At 38.7% G+C, this 14,900-nt stretch overlaps 1 long non-coding RNA gene across 5 annotated transcripts in view; it reads right to left on the minus strand.

Moving 5' to 3' along the window:
• Window positions 1–14,900, minus strand: part of LOC120617540 (uncharacterized) — a 125,636-nt gene that overhangs the window by 43,778 nt on the left and 66,958 nt on the right. The window lies entirely within an intron of this gene.

Here is a 14,900-nt window from a genome sequence, read left to right on the forward strand (position 1 = left end):
GACAAGTAGCATTTGGAAGCCCCAGAGATGAGGCACAGGAAGGATGTTGATGTTATTGTGGGTGGCGTTGCTGCTGTTATCTGAGAGAATCATCTTCCTCGAGCGCCACCGCGTCCATCACACTGTCAGGACCCCCACAGCAATCTCTATTGCCTGTCACACTGAGTCTCCATCTCTCAGCTGCCTTCAGGAGCCCTCCACCAATTTGCCACCCTATCGTTGCCCACCTCTTCTGTCACTTCTTTAACCTGATATGTCCTGGAGCAGTTTGCAGGAACAAGCAATGCACAAATTTGGAAGGCGGATTATCAGGTTTGTGTCCTGCCTCTGGACAAGGCATTTCACTTCTCAGGCTCTCCATTTCCTTATGGAGAAAGGGGCTTGAACCAGTGTTGGGGGGAGGGTTAGGTTAATTATGAGGAAATACTCTCTCAGGGACATTATTCTGGGAGGTGACAGAGACTCATTCTCTGGGCATCTTAGAAAAGGGAAAGTGTAGACCATTACTGCCCACTGCAAAGGACAGCTTCCTGGAACCGGAGACACCACGTGTCTGCGGTCACGCCACCCCCGTTGTGTGGTGGTGTGCAATGCTACCTGTTAGGGAAGCATTTGGAGATCCCGACGGAACTCAGGAGGGGCGGCAAAGAGAGCTGGTCAGGACCCGGACACCCGCCCCAGCTCTGCCCCTGGACTTTCCTCACACAGGTCATTCTCCTAGCTAATCCTCAGTCTCGGCTTCTACAATGTGTGGGGGTCGCTAGATCATCGCTAAGGCTCCTTAGAGCCAGAAGGTTCTGCGATCTAGATAAATGCTTAGTCACCGCAGTGTTGCTTACTGACTACAGAATCTTTCATATCTGTGACACCTATTTTATATATTGTATACTTTTATGATAATATCAAAAAAAAAAAAAAAAACCAAAATTCTTGGAACAGAAGAGAGAATATATCCACACACAAGAGCCTTCTTCAGGCCTGTAGGGTGACTGATGCCGGGTCCTGATTATGGCTCAGTCTCAGAATAGCACACTTGCTTCACATACACGTGATGACACAATGTTGCCTTGGGTCCCCCCACACCAGTATCTATCTATCTATCTATCTATCTATCTATCTATCTATCTATCTATCTACCTACCTACCTACCTATCCATCATCCATCATCTATCTACATATCTATCGCTCCATCCCTCCCCTCTCTCCTTCCTTCTTTCTCTCCCTCCCTCTCTTTGCCAGAGAAGAGAGAAATCTTAGGGGCTCAGCTATTTTGGAGCTTGAATATTCTTCATATATGAATCTTTCACAACACCACAAAGAAATAGAGTAAATCAGAGCCTAGACCTAATTTTCATTTTTTTTTAAAAAAAAAGAATGTTCTATGTTCTTCAAAGTGATTTTCTTTCAAAAATGTATTTTCAACTGGTCATTCTCACCGCCTTCTTGTGCACCTCTTCATTTTCTATGGGATAGATTTATTCACTCCAGATGCTGAGCTGGAGCTGCTATAATTCCACCTGCCACATCTGGCTCTTTGGCACACCAGGCCAGAAGCTTCAAAGTTGCATCTCTGCACCGTACGTGGTTCGACTGCTGGCTGCTGCTTTATCTCCTTGGATGTAATTTTCCTTTGATTCACCTATAATTCTGAAGAATTGATGCATTTGTATCCATTTTGAATAAGGTCCTATACAAATGCTTCATTTGATCTCTGACAGACCCTTTTATTTCCTCTTATATGGCCTCGCCTTTAATTCAGGCATAGGCCTTGGAGCCACTCGGAACCACTGTGCGTGATTCTTTGCACAAGCAGTTTTGTTTGTTCCAAGTGCCCTGCTTCCTGTTCTTGGAGGGAAAAGAAGAAAGGGGGGTGGTCGTGCACGCTCCTATATCTGAGACGGGGATGGGGACAGACAGTGGGACCAGCAATTTCTATTTTACCCCTTTCACATCAGGTGCCGCCTTAATATTTACACCCTTATTTTCTCAATCGGTTTCGTTTGGGCAGCACTGATTGTGAAATATGAAGTATTGCTACAAAGCGCCACTCCTCAAAGTGGCTCCACACCACATTCATCAGCTGGCTGCTCTGAGTAATCCCCTGCAGAGATCACAGCGCGCATTAACATACTAAATGTTCTGAGAAGTCCTGCGGCAGAGAGAAGTGTACACATTTGATTCATTTGATTTTCTTGAGCAGAGTTTCCCAAATTTGTTTGAATATAAACCCTTTTTTCATGGATCACCCATTAGCCTCCCATCAGAGCCCGGTCTGTGGGTGCTGCTGTGAAAGAATGTTCTTGATTCCCCTTCAAGAGCACACCAGCGCTGACAGCTCCCTGCCGTCACGCTGGGAAGCCAAGCTTTTACTGCAGTGACGGTGCAGATAGTGTTCAAAAGAGAATGTGGCTGAAATGGTAACCAATATTCCCTGTTTCTCAAACACCAGCAGAAAAAAAATAAAAAATAAAAAATAAAAACAAAACAAAACACCAAAACCCTGGCTCCAATACCAAAAGAATTCCATAATAATTTTCCCCAAAGAAACATTATTTAAATAAAGTTAAGTTAGGAATAAGGGTGTGGTATGCTAAGACAACTGCTTGGTAGAAATTGTATTTGAACGTCTAACTTCTAGTTAATTTACCTAAAAGCCTGTGTCAATTTTTTTCTTGCACATCCCATGGTCAGTATGTAGCCCCCACTTTCCTGGAGTTAAGATGAGCAAATTCAGCTATTCCCAAGGGACCCCAAAGGTCCATGACACGTAGCACTTTTCTGTCCTGCCAAAACCCACTGATAACCTAGCTGCACATCTCATACAACCAAATGACCATTAGCATCCATACGTCTGTGAAGTTTGGTTCTCTTCCTTCCAGAGGGAGAAATTTTGTGGAAATTATAAAATATACAGATTAAGATGAATTTATATTTAGGCTCACTACTACAACAATATAATGTGATATTGTCAGAACAAACTTTTAAAATAACTTTATAAATTACTTGTCTATTTCTAAAAAGCACTGAGGGTCTGAGGTTTTAGTTATCCATTACTGAATTTTGTTAGAAAAATTATGTGCTATATTTTGTGAAGTTGAGGTTTCTAAAAGACTACCTATCTCTATCCTTTACAATTTCTTAGCTATTTATCTGATTTTAATTGATAGTTATCTGATTCGTTATTGGTTCTTCTCCTATCATTTTTCTATTTCTTCTACAAACCAAATAAAATTAGTAGACCTTGAGATAAGCTGAAATACTAGGAATATTTTTAAAGCGGTTACTACATTGAACTACATGACCTATATTTGATCTAACACACAGATTATATCAGTCTCTAGCCAAACCTTTTAATTGTTTCTACAAAGTGATAATAACTGTAGTCTTCAGGATCAATTTTCTTTCTACACCATGAACTCCAGCAGGAAAGTTTGGACTCTATAAACCCCTCTCATTCACAAACCTCTCTCTCTTACATAGGGCATTTGAAGGCAAGAATTCTACCATGAAACCAATAATGTAGATGCTACATAAGCTGTTACAACTATTCAGGTTAATGTGTTCACAGACTATAGCTAACAATGATAATACCTGACAAGTACTTTAGGTTTACAAAAAAAAGTCGGACTGCCTGGGTTCAAATCGCACCATTTATTAGCTATATGGCCTTGGGCCCGTTACTTAACCTATCCGTGCCTTGATTCCCTCACCCACAAAATGGGGACAATAATAGTACTACCTCATAGGTTATTGCAGTAATTAAAGAGTTAATAAATAACACATGATAGCCAGTAGGTATTTGTTTTTATTGCTAATGCTGCTGCTATCATCACCATCATATCAGCTGATTTTCAAAAGAACCCTAGGAGACAAGTGGATAAGATATTATCATAAACCTATGTCTGAGGAAAATGAGATGCAGAGAAGTTTAATGATTTCCTCAGTTGACATAGCTAGTAAGAGGAAAAGTCATGTCTCGGGAATGGTTCTTCTGACCAAAACACCCCTATCACTTTCAGGGGCCAGGACAAGAGTATAAGTGAAGGGCCACGTACCAGAAGTCTAAACACTTAAAATTTATAAATCAAGCTAACAAATTCTTAAATGTGATATGTTCTAGCCTCCTATCTTGACAAACATTTCTTTATAATAACAAAATGGAAAAATGTGTGTAAACACATACACACACATCTAGGTTAAATGTCAGACAAAAAATTACTAGTGAGCATGTCTAAATTCATGGGCTAGAAATATTTGGGTTATTAATAAAAATACATATTATAAACATATTCACCCATAAAATTTCTTTTTCTTACCTTCGTTTCAGCAAAATCACTAATTTGTTGTTATTATCAAGATTTTCATATAATCTTTGTTCTATTTTTAGTAATACCAAATTAGACAACCTTGAGCCACTGTCATTCTCAAATAATTTTTAAAATTAATGTCAGTTTGGACATTAATTATTCTAAAATAATTATTTTTAGTTGTAAGTGGAATCGTCAGTAAAAAAATGCTTAAAGCAATCCTTAGATTCAGAAATATACCATGAATTTTATGTATCATGTATAAACATTATAATGGAGTCATATATGAAAATTGTTTTCATATTTAAAGAAAAACAAAAATATTGCAATATATTGCTCAATTTACTCAAATCATTTTCCAATTGTAACCACACATTTTTTCTTCTTTTCCATAGTCATACAAAGGTTTTCCTTTCCTCGTTTTAAGTTTTCTGTTTTTAAATTGGAATGTCGCTTTTGTTGCACATATCACGTCATTTCAATGAAGAAAAACTATATTCTTCATAATTAAAAATATTATGAGCCTTTTAAAAAATGAAATAGCCAAACATATCTGAGTGTTTTGTAATTTTTTTCTGACATTAATAGCAATTTATGATTTATACCAAATAATCATGCATAGCACAAATTCAAAATTAACTTTATTTCCACCAAAGTCTACAATTTGCTTTTTATTTGAAGATTTTTATTATTTTGCTTAACTCTCCTAGTGAACCTCATATCTTGTCTCAATTAAATCTAATTATTTTAGCAACATTTAGTCCGCATTCCCTTTGTGAGTCTAAGAGTAGATCTAAGGTCAAATTTTATATTTTCTATCAAGATGTTTCATCTTTAGACAGATCTAGAAAATATAATACATAATCTTTGAAGTGGTCCAAAAATGTCATTGTTATCAGTTCATGTTATGTCTCCTAGTAAGAAATTTAAACTATGCATGCAACATGACACAAAGAAAGCATCTGGATTTTCAGAAATACTGCCTTGTATGCCTTGTTCTAACCAACCATGTTAGTACCATTGTCATAGCTTTCCCTTAACCTTTTAAATCAGTGCCTAATGTTGAAAGATGTTTTCTCCAGTCTTCAATTAAGCCGTATCTGGGATATAAAATCAATGAAATTCTCATTTTGATTTTTTTGTTGTTGTTGGTTTTCTTCCTTTGGAAGTTCAACAATTATGCATAATAAATGTTAGCTTTCATCATGATTTTGGTTTTTTACATAATCAAGCTGACTTGCATAGTATTTTCTTTTCCTGTCTCATGTATGATTTCTTCTCTCATTTTATAATTCTTTGTAGCAGTCAGCTTTTGCTGCAGTAACAAACAACCCCAAATTTCAGTTGTTTACTTCCAAGAATAAACATTTGCTTTTGCTCAAGAATGTCTGAAATGGGGCCGTGACCATGTTAGGCCTCTCCTCTGCACTCAGTTGCATTCCACAGACTTCTCATTCCTGTATGAAGGTGAGGAACATCCATCAATCAGGGAATGAGCTTTTCATAGGAAGGGTAGAAAACCAAGGGTTGGTAGAGATAGAGCCAGTGCATACAAGCACATTTAAAGCTTCTGCTTGGATGTGCCATATATCATGCCCTCTCACAGTCCCCTGCCAAGGCAAATCACATGCCAAGCAGAAGTCAATAGGGTGGAAAAGTGCACTGTATCAGAAGAAAACATGACAATGGCAGAGACAGAACAAAAAATTGTAAGCAAATGGTCCTCTCTACCGAGACCGCCCTCTTGATCACATATTTTCTTCCTTCCAAGAGACCCAGGGTACATCCAGTCAAGTCTTTAGGCTTAAAGCCAAGAACTTCGTAATTTTCTCAAGTCCAGTTGCAACTCCTTTTGATCCAGAGACCTGTGATCTTAAAATACAAATTGTCTTACCCCACACATTGAACACACAATGCTGAAACAGGAACAGACTAGCCACAAGAAAGACTTCTGCTCAGAAAGGGGAGGTACAGGTTCATTCTGAAATCCCACCAAACAAATATTGCAGGTCCCGTCTGACCTTAAGGATGTGAAATGCTCCTTGAGCAGGCCCCTCATGCTCTCTGGGAGTACTATAGCTCTTGTCTCCATTTTCTAAGAGTTCTGGCCTCTTTTCTTATCATCTTTGGTCACATTTGAATAGGGCATCAGAAAACGTGGTTGAGCAGTTTCCTAAGCCACTTCCTGTCCCTATAAATCCAGTTATTTCCCACCTCCGTTAATCCATGCTAAAGCACTCTTGTTAACACAGGGCTATTTTAACTGTTGGGGGTTTTGTTTGTTTGTTTTTATCCATTTGATTCTAGTCAACCTCATATGCTAATAGCCGGACTCACAATTCTTTTCAACTCATGCATCTCTCTCCCTTAATTATAAGTACTTTAAGCTTGTCAGGCTTTAGTGTGACCATGCCCCCTGCCTTTTTTTCTTTTTGTTCTGAGCTATTTTGTCCAACTGAAATAATTTACTGGAAGATACATTATTAATCCAATCAGACATCTGAACAGAAGAGGTGTAAGCCATGATCTTGGTTTGGTCTCGGTCCCACACTGTGACGAAATGGCAACACTCCTCACTTAGCCCTTGTCCTCAGGTTATATGTTAAAATGAGAATATTTTATTGGAAGGAAATGAGAAACTTCAGCATATACCAAATAAGCAAATTCTGGAATTTATGGACTCTCATTCTTCCTTTTCATTTCTCAGCTCATCTCTTTCTTATAGTCTCTTATCAAATGCAGCTAATAACAATCAGTCCATGCCACCAACATTCTGTCTCGAAGCCCTTTGACACAGTTGCCACTAATTTACTTAGTGTTAAGAGCAAACAGAGATTCAATTGGTACATTTATCTATGGTAGTTTTACCAATATACAACACGGGCTGCTGCTCTTCCAGCTTCCTATTATAACTTTCTTAATGCCTGAAGCGACACCACATATTTTAAGGTTTTTGCCATGGCAAACCCCACTCTTGGTACCAATTACTGTATTTATCAGTTTTTGTTGTTGTAACAAGCACAAAAATGTAAGTTACTTATAACAACAAATGTTAATTTTTCACTCATGTTGCTTAAAGGCTACGAGCTAGATATACTTCTGCTGAGTTCTGCTGAGCTCCTTGGGGATCTGATTAGCTTTGAATGTCTTCTCTATCTGGGACCCCAGATGAAGGATCACCTACTGTCTGGGGCATGTTTTTCTCTGGCGAAGGACCGAAGGTCAAAGGGTGAGGAGAGACAAACCACACAAGCACATTTAAAGCTTTAGCTTGGACTCTGTGTAGGTCATACCCGCAGGCCAAAGGGAGTGTATGGTTAAACTCGAAGTCAGTGGGGTAGGGAACACATGTATCCTGCCTGGAAGAATACTTGGCAAAGGCAGGGAGGAGACAAATAATACATTTAGAAACAAATAATATAATCGATCATACCCATTAAATTAATAATTTTCTCATTTGGAGTTCTCATTTAGCTAAATTCTCCATTTGTTCCACTGTATTTTACATACATATATGTAGTTGCCATTAAGTTCCTTAGTGTTAAGAGTAAGTAGAAAAGGCTGGATCCTGATGGTAACAGACGACACACTCCAGAGTCTGAAGAAGTACCAGTCATAGGCATATTTACTTTCAGTTTCTATACTTCTCTTCTCATGCACCATCTACCAACATTTTGCAGACTGGTACCAGCCCATACACTGTATTTCCTCTACGATATAAATCTGAGAGGATGTTGACTGTCTGGGTTAAGAGCAGCTATCTGGATTAGGGAAACAAGATTTACTCCAGACCCTTTTTACAGGTGGGGATAAAGCTTCCCAGTAAAGGTTTTCAGGCAGAACTGGAGTGTGTAGGAAGGTTTATGGTGAAGGAAAGGAAAATAGACGCCGAGAGTGAGTGGGTGAGTGTGCTACAGAGAAACAGAGAAAGGAAGACCTGAGCACCTACAGAATTTTAAAGAAGGGTTTTAAGAAGGTGTTGATCAAGGTGAGATATCTCACCTTGAGTTAAAGGATAATGAAGAATATTAGGCCTAATCAGCAGAAGCCTATTGCTGAAATATGAATAATTTTCCTAAGAGATTGAACACATTCAAAGTAATTTCCATCTCAGAATTCACTTGTTCATCAATTCCCAAATTTAGAATGATGGAATAATTATTCCATTAATAATTCATAATAAGCAAATGTCTCCAATTATTGGGAGAAGATAAGGCAAGATCAAAAGCTTGGAAAGAGGGCCCTGCCTGGGTGTTCTCTGTACTAAAGGCCGTGACAGATAAAGCACGACACTTGAGCACTATGAACCTGGACATAGCCAAAGGGCCCAGAAGATACCCAAAGCGGATGTGGAGAGCCTAGGATGTTAACACATGCTTGGCCAACCTCAGAGTTTTGCATTTGCCTAGCCCAGGGAACATCCTAGAAGATTTTATTTTTGAGTGATGTCGCAGGTAATTTGAGCAAGGCAGAGCTAAAACACGGGCAATCACAAAGTATGTTATATCCAAGTTCTACTATTTCCATCCTCCCTGCTGGGAAATTTTCAGTATAAATAACCAAAATACCTCTGAGAGATGGAGAAGTGATGATCGTTATAGTCTCTGACCAGCCCTCACAGATTCAAAGTCCTCTTTACAAATGCAATATATTACACAATTGAACCAGAAATACAAAGACTGCCTTGCTAAACTATCATTGCCCTTATTTGAAAAAAAGCCTTGCTAGATATTAAACCAAGAGTGGAACCTGATCACACAATTGATTCCATGGTTGAACAGTCTTACTAGTTGGAATTTGTATTGTAGCATTTTAGGTCTAAATGGCATCTTATGGATAGAGTGACCATGTAATTTATCAGCCAAACCGGGACAATTTTGAGAGCAAAGGTGAGTGCTATTAATTACTGCAAGACCATGGGTATACACCAGGATAACCCTAAGCAAACTGGAATGGCTCCTGAGATATATGTATGTTAGATAGTCTCTAAACACCTCCCTTCAAAGTCTCCCCTCCATAGTTGATGCACACGCTGCTTCTCCTGTCAAGAGGTAGGTTTCCTCTCCCCTTGAATCCTGGGCCAGCTTATGCCTTTCTTTAACCAATGGAATCCAGTGGAAGTGATGCCATTTACAGGCCTAGCTTCAGCTTGGCATCTGCTGGCTTTTGCTCTCTTGGAACTCAGGAGCCATGCTCAAAGAAATCCAGGCCTGAATGATGCAAACACAAGAGTGATTCTCAGACAAGACCCAGAAGAACCACCATCCTGCTAAACTACAGAAGTATTACAAATAATACATTATTGTCTTAAGACAGTACCTCTGCGATGGCTTGTTACATAGCAACAGAGAACTGGTCACTCTCTTGGTAGGTAATATAGTTCATCAAACACACAAAACTGCCTAAAGTAGTACTGGCCCATTAAAAAAGCTCTATATACAATTTCAGCACAATTTGACAGTCCTGATAGAAGTAAAACCCAAGTGATATGAAAACATAAGTACAGTTGCCAGGTATATAAGTTATGTGACCTTGAACACCAGCTACATTCAGAAAGTGATCCTCAATTATGTTTGAGTTTAAAAGAGATTGTTGTGCTAATGTTTTCACTGACCTCTCTTTCTACTCTTTTCTTTTCCAATATCTTGACCAAATGTTTCTGGCAACTAGAACACCTTTGGATCTTCAGGTATCTATCTGTTTTCATACTTGGTATTTAGTCGTTAAGTAGTTTGAAAAGACAAATAAATCTCTCTTTCCCAGAGTGCTTTGAAATTCTCAGCAGTAAAGTTTTAAAAAAACTTCCCATTCTACAACACAGCAGGTGAGTCCTGCTGGATGGATAAGACATTCAGTAAGATGAGTGTGGCAGGGGAGAGATGAGGAACGAAGAATTGCCTCTGCTGAGACAGGAGACCCTGCGATTTCCACCTGTCCAATGCTTCTGGAAGCAGCAAGGAAAACAGAACTCTGAAAGTTCATAGTAAGCTTTCAGAATCCACTCTCCCCTTCAGAAGAATGAAGCTTTGACTGGGAGGTGATAGTGTTCAGAGACAAGCTATGTTATAATGCAGATTCAAATCACTTCTGTAAGACCCAAATATAGCAAAGCACCAGCATGTGGCCTGACAAAGGAAGAAGGCCAGAACGACCTGGTGAAAAGTCTTCATACAAGAATATTTTTAACAAATGATACCTCAGTTTTTTTTCTAAAGGAATTGTCAAGTGGAAGTCATTTAAGTAATGGCTTTAATGAATGGATAAGCATCATTTGAAATTAGCTGAGAGAATGAGTACTTTCTGCTCAACAAATCTTGCATTGATAGAACAGAAGTAAACTTGAACATAGACATTTTTGCTATTGTCAGAATTTTCCAATTTGGGGTGCTTGACTTATTCTACTTATTACTATTTTAGTCAGCCAATCTAAAACACAGAACAAAAAAAGCTATAGAAAAATCATAGCAATGGTTCCTAGTGCGATGTGTCAATGACCATCAAAAAGTCATCATTGTCTTAAACTCTTTGTGAAGAAACCGTTCAGGATGCATAAGTCTGGTCTATCGGGAAAATATCTACACCATTATTTTAATCAACTTGCTACCTTAATATACCTGCGTTCCCTATTAGTTGAGGTAAGAAGCTCTGAATTTACAGTTTTGAAAGGTAATTTGGTAACCTCACCTATTATGTATATTCTCATTCTTTCCCACTATTATCTTTTCCCCAAGTGCTTGTCTCTAAACTCAGTTCTTTCACCTGCTTTGGCCAGAGGATCCTTGATAATTTGCACAGTCACTTTATTTAGATTACAAGGCATTTCATTCAGGTGGCCTCTGAGTATCGTAGGCTGGAGGACCATCATGAATTGCCCCACGATGTGGTTAGGAAAGAGAGCATGGGCTCTGGAGCATCTCAGCCCTTGGCTTGAACGTGTGCTCTGCCATAGGCCAAATGTGTGATTGTAAGTTTTTGGAAAAAAAGTCCCAGATTTATGCCTAGGGTAATTTTCTGGACTGCAGAGCAAGAAGAAAGTACCAAAGGAGAACACAGCAATCATACCTAATAGAGGAGGCAGAAATAAAAGTTCAAGGAAGCTGAAGCAGCTATGATGTATAAAGCGCAATACCAGAGAGGATGGAACAATTCAGAAAAGAACTAAAGAAATCTGCATAGGAGATCCTTGAATACGTTCCTAAAGAATATACTGTTTATACATAGGATAAAAATACACAAGGCCAAATGAGGAAACACTGGGAACTGTCAGCTGAACAATTTTCAGATTTCACACAGTGCCAGATGAGGTTCGAATTCTGACCAGCTAAAATGGAAAGACGTTGTTGAAGACTTAGTTCATTTAGTAAAAATTCCAGAAGTGTCTCACCCAAGTAGTAGAGCTAAATTAGCCTTAGAGTACAAACTACTCTAGGCCAGTCCTTTAAAGCTTTAAAAATAAGCTCCCCGCCCAAATCAAGATGATCTTCATTAGCTTAATGAATTACCAGACCAGAATACTATACTATTTAAAGAAAGACAAAACAAAACAAAACCCAGACACTCAACAATGTAATATTTATAATATTCAGTGCTCGATCAAAAGATACAAGACATACCAAGAATCAGGAAAAAGTGATAACAGAAGGAAAACAAATCCGTAGAAATAGATGCAAATCCATAGCTAGTAAGTTGAGGTTCAGCCGGTGGCTGCCTGACATCAAAACTTGTGCTCTTTGCATTCAGCCATGCTGCCTTAACTCCCAGGCTCACGGGCGAAACAGTAATTGCTGTCATCTGAATGTTTGCGTCCCAAACCCCACCCCCTAAATTCATGTTGAAATCCTAATGTTACGTGGTACTAGGAGGTGGGGCCTTTGGTAGGTGATTAGGTCATGAAGGTGAAGCCCTCTTGAATGGGGTTAGAGCTCTTTCTTATAAAAGAGACCCCTATAGCGTTCCCTCAGCCCTACCGCCATGTGAGGATGCAAGGAGAAGCCTACCAGCTGGAAGCAAGCCCTCACCAGCTATGCTGGCATCCTGATCTCAGACATCTTGTCTTGAGAACTATAAGCAATAAATTTATGTTCTTTATAAACTGGAAAAAAAAAAGAAGAAGAAAAAGCAAAGATAATAAAATTAGCAAAAAAAAAAAAAAAAACACACACACATTAAAATAGCTATCATAAATATACCCAAGAATTTAATGGAAGATATATAATAAAGAGATAAATAGATAATTTTTAAAAAAACTAAATAAAATTCTCTAACTGAAATAGACATCTGAAATGGAAAAATCACTGGAGTTATTAGCAGATTAGATGCTGCAGAATAAAGTTGAGGAACTTGAGGACAGAGCAAGATAAATTGGCCAAAATGAAACACAAAAAGAATGACAAAAAGAAAAAAAAAGTTTCAGTAACTGTGACACTATATCAAGCAGTGTAACATATGTGCAACTGAGGTGCCAAGAAAAGACAGAGAAATATTTAGAGAAATAATGATTAGAAATTTTCAAACTTGATGAAAGCAATAAATCCAGTGATCCAAGAATCTCAACGTACTTCAAGCATGATAAACAAAAAGAAAATCATACCAAGGCATAGCATAATCAAATTGCTAAAAACCAGTGAAAAAGAGAAAATTTTAAAAAGAAATCATTGCAAAAACACACATCATAAACAGAGGGACAAACATAAAAATGACTGCCGACTTCATAACAAAAACAATGAAAGCTAGAAGACAATGCAATGACATCTTTAAAGAAAAAAACTGTCAACCTAGAACTCCATACCCAGTGAAAATAATTAACAGGAATTAAGGTTAAATGAAAGCGTTTACAAAAGGAAGTATTTCAGAATGAAAGAATAAAATGTATTGAAAATGTTAAGTATGTGGGTTTATACAAAACATTTTCATATTTTAATTTTTTAGAACATAATTGACTATATATGACAAAAATAAAAATGTATTGTATTTGTAACATAATGTAGAAATAAAATGTATGTCAAAATTAGTACAAATAAAGGATAAAATGAAAGCATATTGCTGCAAGGTTTTTATATTGTACATGAAGAGGTAAGATATTTGAAGGAAGACTGTGACAAGTTAAAATACATTGGACAACCCCTAAAGCGTAAAATAAAAACATTCAGACAAACAAAATAAACATACATAGACATCCAAGAAAATCCTGCAAAGAAAGAATAATTAAGAGTCACTAACATTGCCAAATATAAAACAACTATTAGAATACTGGGTAATGGCACAAGATTAAGCATACGCATAAATAAAGTGCCAGAAATACACAGAGGAATGTAATGTCTAATGAAGTTAGCCGTGACATTCAAAGACAGATTATTTGATAAAATTGTCAAGACAACTGGATAGAAATTTTTAAAAGGAATTAATTTATGGTGCAACATCACTGAGATGGTGAGAAGGACACTCCTGACTTTATCTCCTCCCAGATGTTCAGAATATACAGCTACAAATGGATCATTTCCTTCTGAGAGAAATCCAGAAACTAGTTGAATGACTCCTACATAATAGGTGACTGAAAAAAATCCCATATCAAAATGGGTAGGAATGGCCAAACACACGCTTGCCATCTCTAGAACAGCACCTTAAAATCGGGAGGAAATTCCCAACTCTCAAATTCTCCCTGAGGAGCAAAAGGCTTGGACCACACAACTGGAGCCTTAAATTTTAAGGATGCCACACAACAGACAGGCCCCCAAATCACCTAGCTCTGAGAGCCAATGGATAATCAAGTCCCACAGGACTACAGCAAACAAAGAAGCAGTTTTTAAATGGACAAGTGAGTACTCCCCACAGCTATCCCCCTGGGCTCTGTACAGAGGGAACAAACAAAAGTGTCCACCTCCCAGTCTCTAAAGTATTTAGTTTGACTAAACACTTTGCCAGCCACTGTCTGAAGATGCAGTTTCCAATCAGCCTGCATCTGAGAGGTGACTGGCATCATCCTGGGGGTGTAAAAGAGCCAGTGGGCCTGTAGACCCCCTCCTCCCCATGACTTATTCCAACAGTAAATTGTCTCTAGCTTCTCCCTGGAAGGAGCTTGTCCACACATCTACCACACCAACTGTCATGGCTACCACCTGAGAGACCGGCTCCCAAATCACCTAGCTCTGGTAGCTGACAAGGTTCAACATTTATGAATCCTCCAGCACCACGTGAAACCAAGAAGTTCCCCTTGGGTGCACAAGCACTTCCAGTGACCACCCCCTCTGGCTCAGCACAGGATGAGTAAACAAAAACACCCAGCTGCCGGATTCTCCCCGTCAGTGGCTACACGATGTATCTCACTCTGACTCCCCCAGCTGTTGCCTGAAGGTCTGGCTTCCAATAAGCCTGCATCGGGGAGCTGAAGGGCCAGAAATTAATAGTTCTCTGGAAGTCTGAACAGGTGTGGGCATTTCCCACATCTATGGGACACTGACAGGGCTTGGCGAACCCTAATCTAATAGGAGCTACTAAGAATAAAGATGGTGGCTTGGGCAACCAGAAGCTCATGACAGCTGATTGATAAGGTTCGTTTCTTAGAGGAAGCCAATCAGTCAAGACTGAAAGAGGTGT

Source organism: Pteropus medius, unplaced genomic scaffold (assembly GCF_902729225.1).
Source record: "Pteropus medius unplaced genomic scaffold, Ma_sr-lr_union100, whole genome shotgun sequence".
In the NCBI taxonomy this organism is placed as follows: Eukaryota; Metazoa; Chordata; class Mammalia; order Chiroptera; family Pteropodidae; genus Pteropus; species Pteropus medius.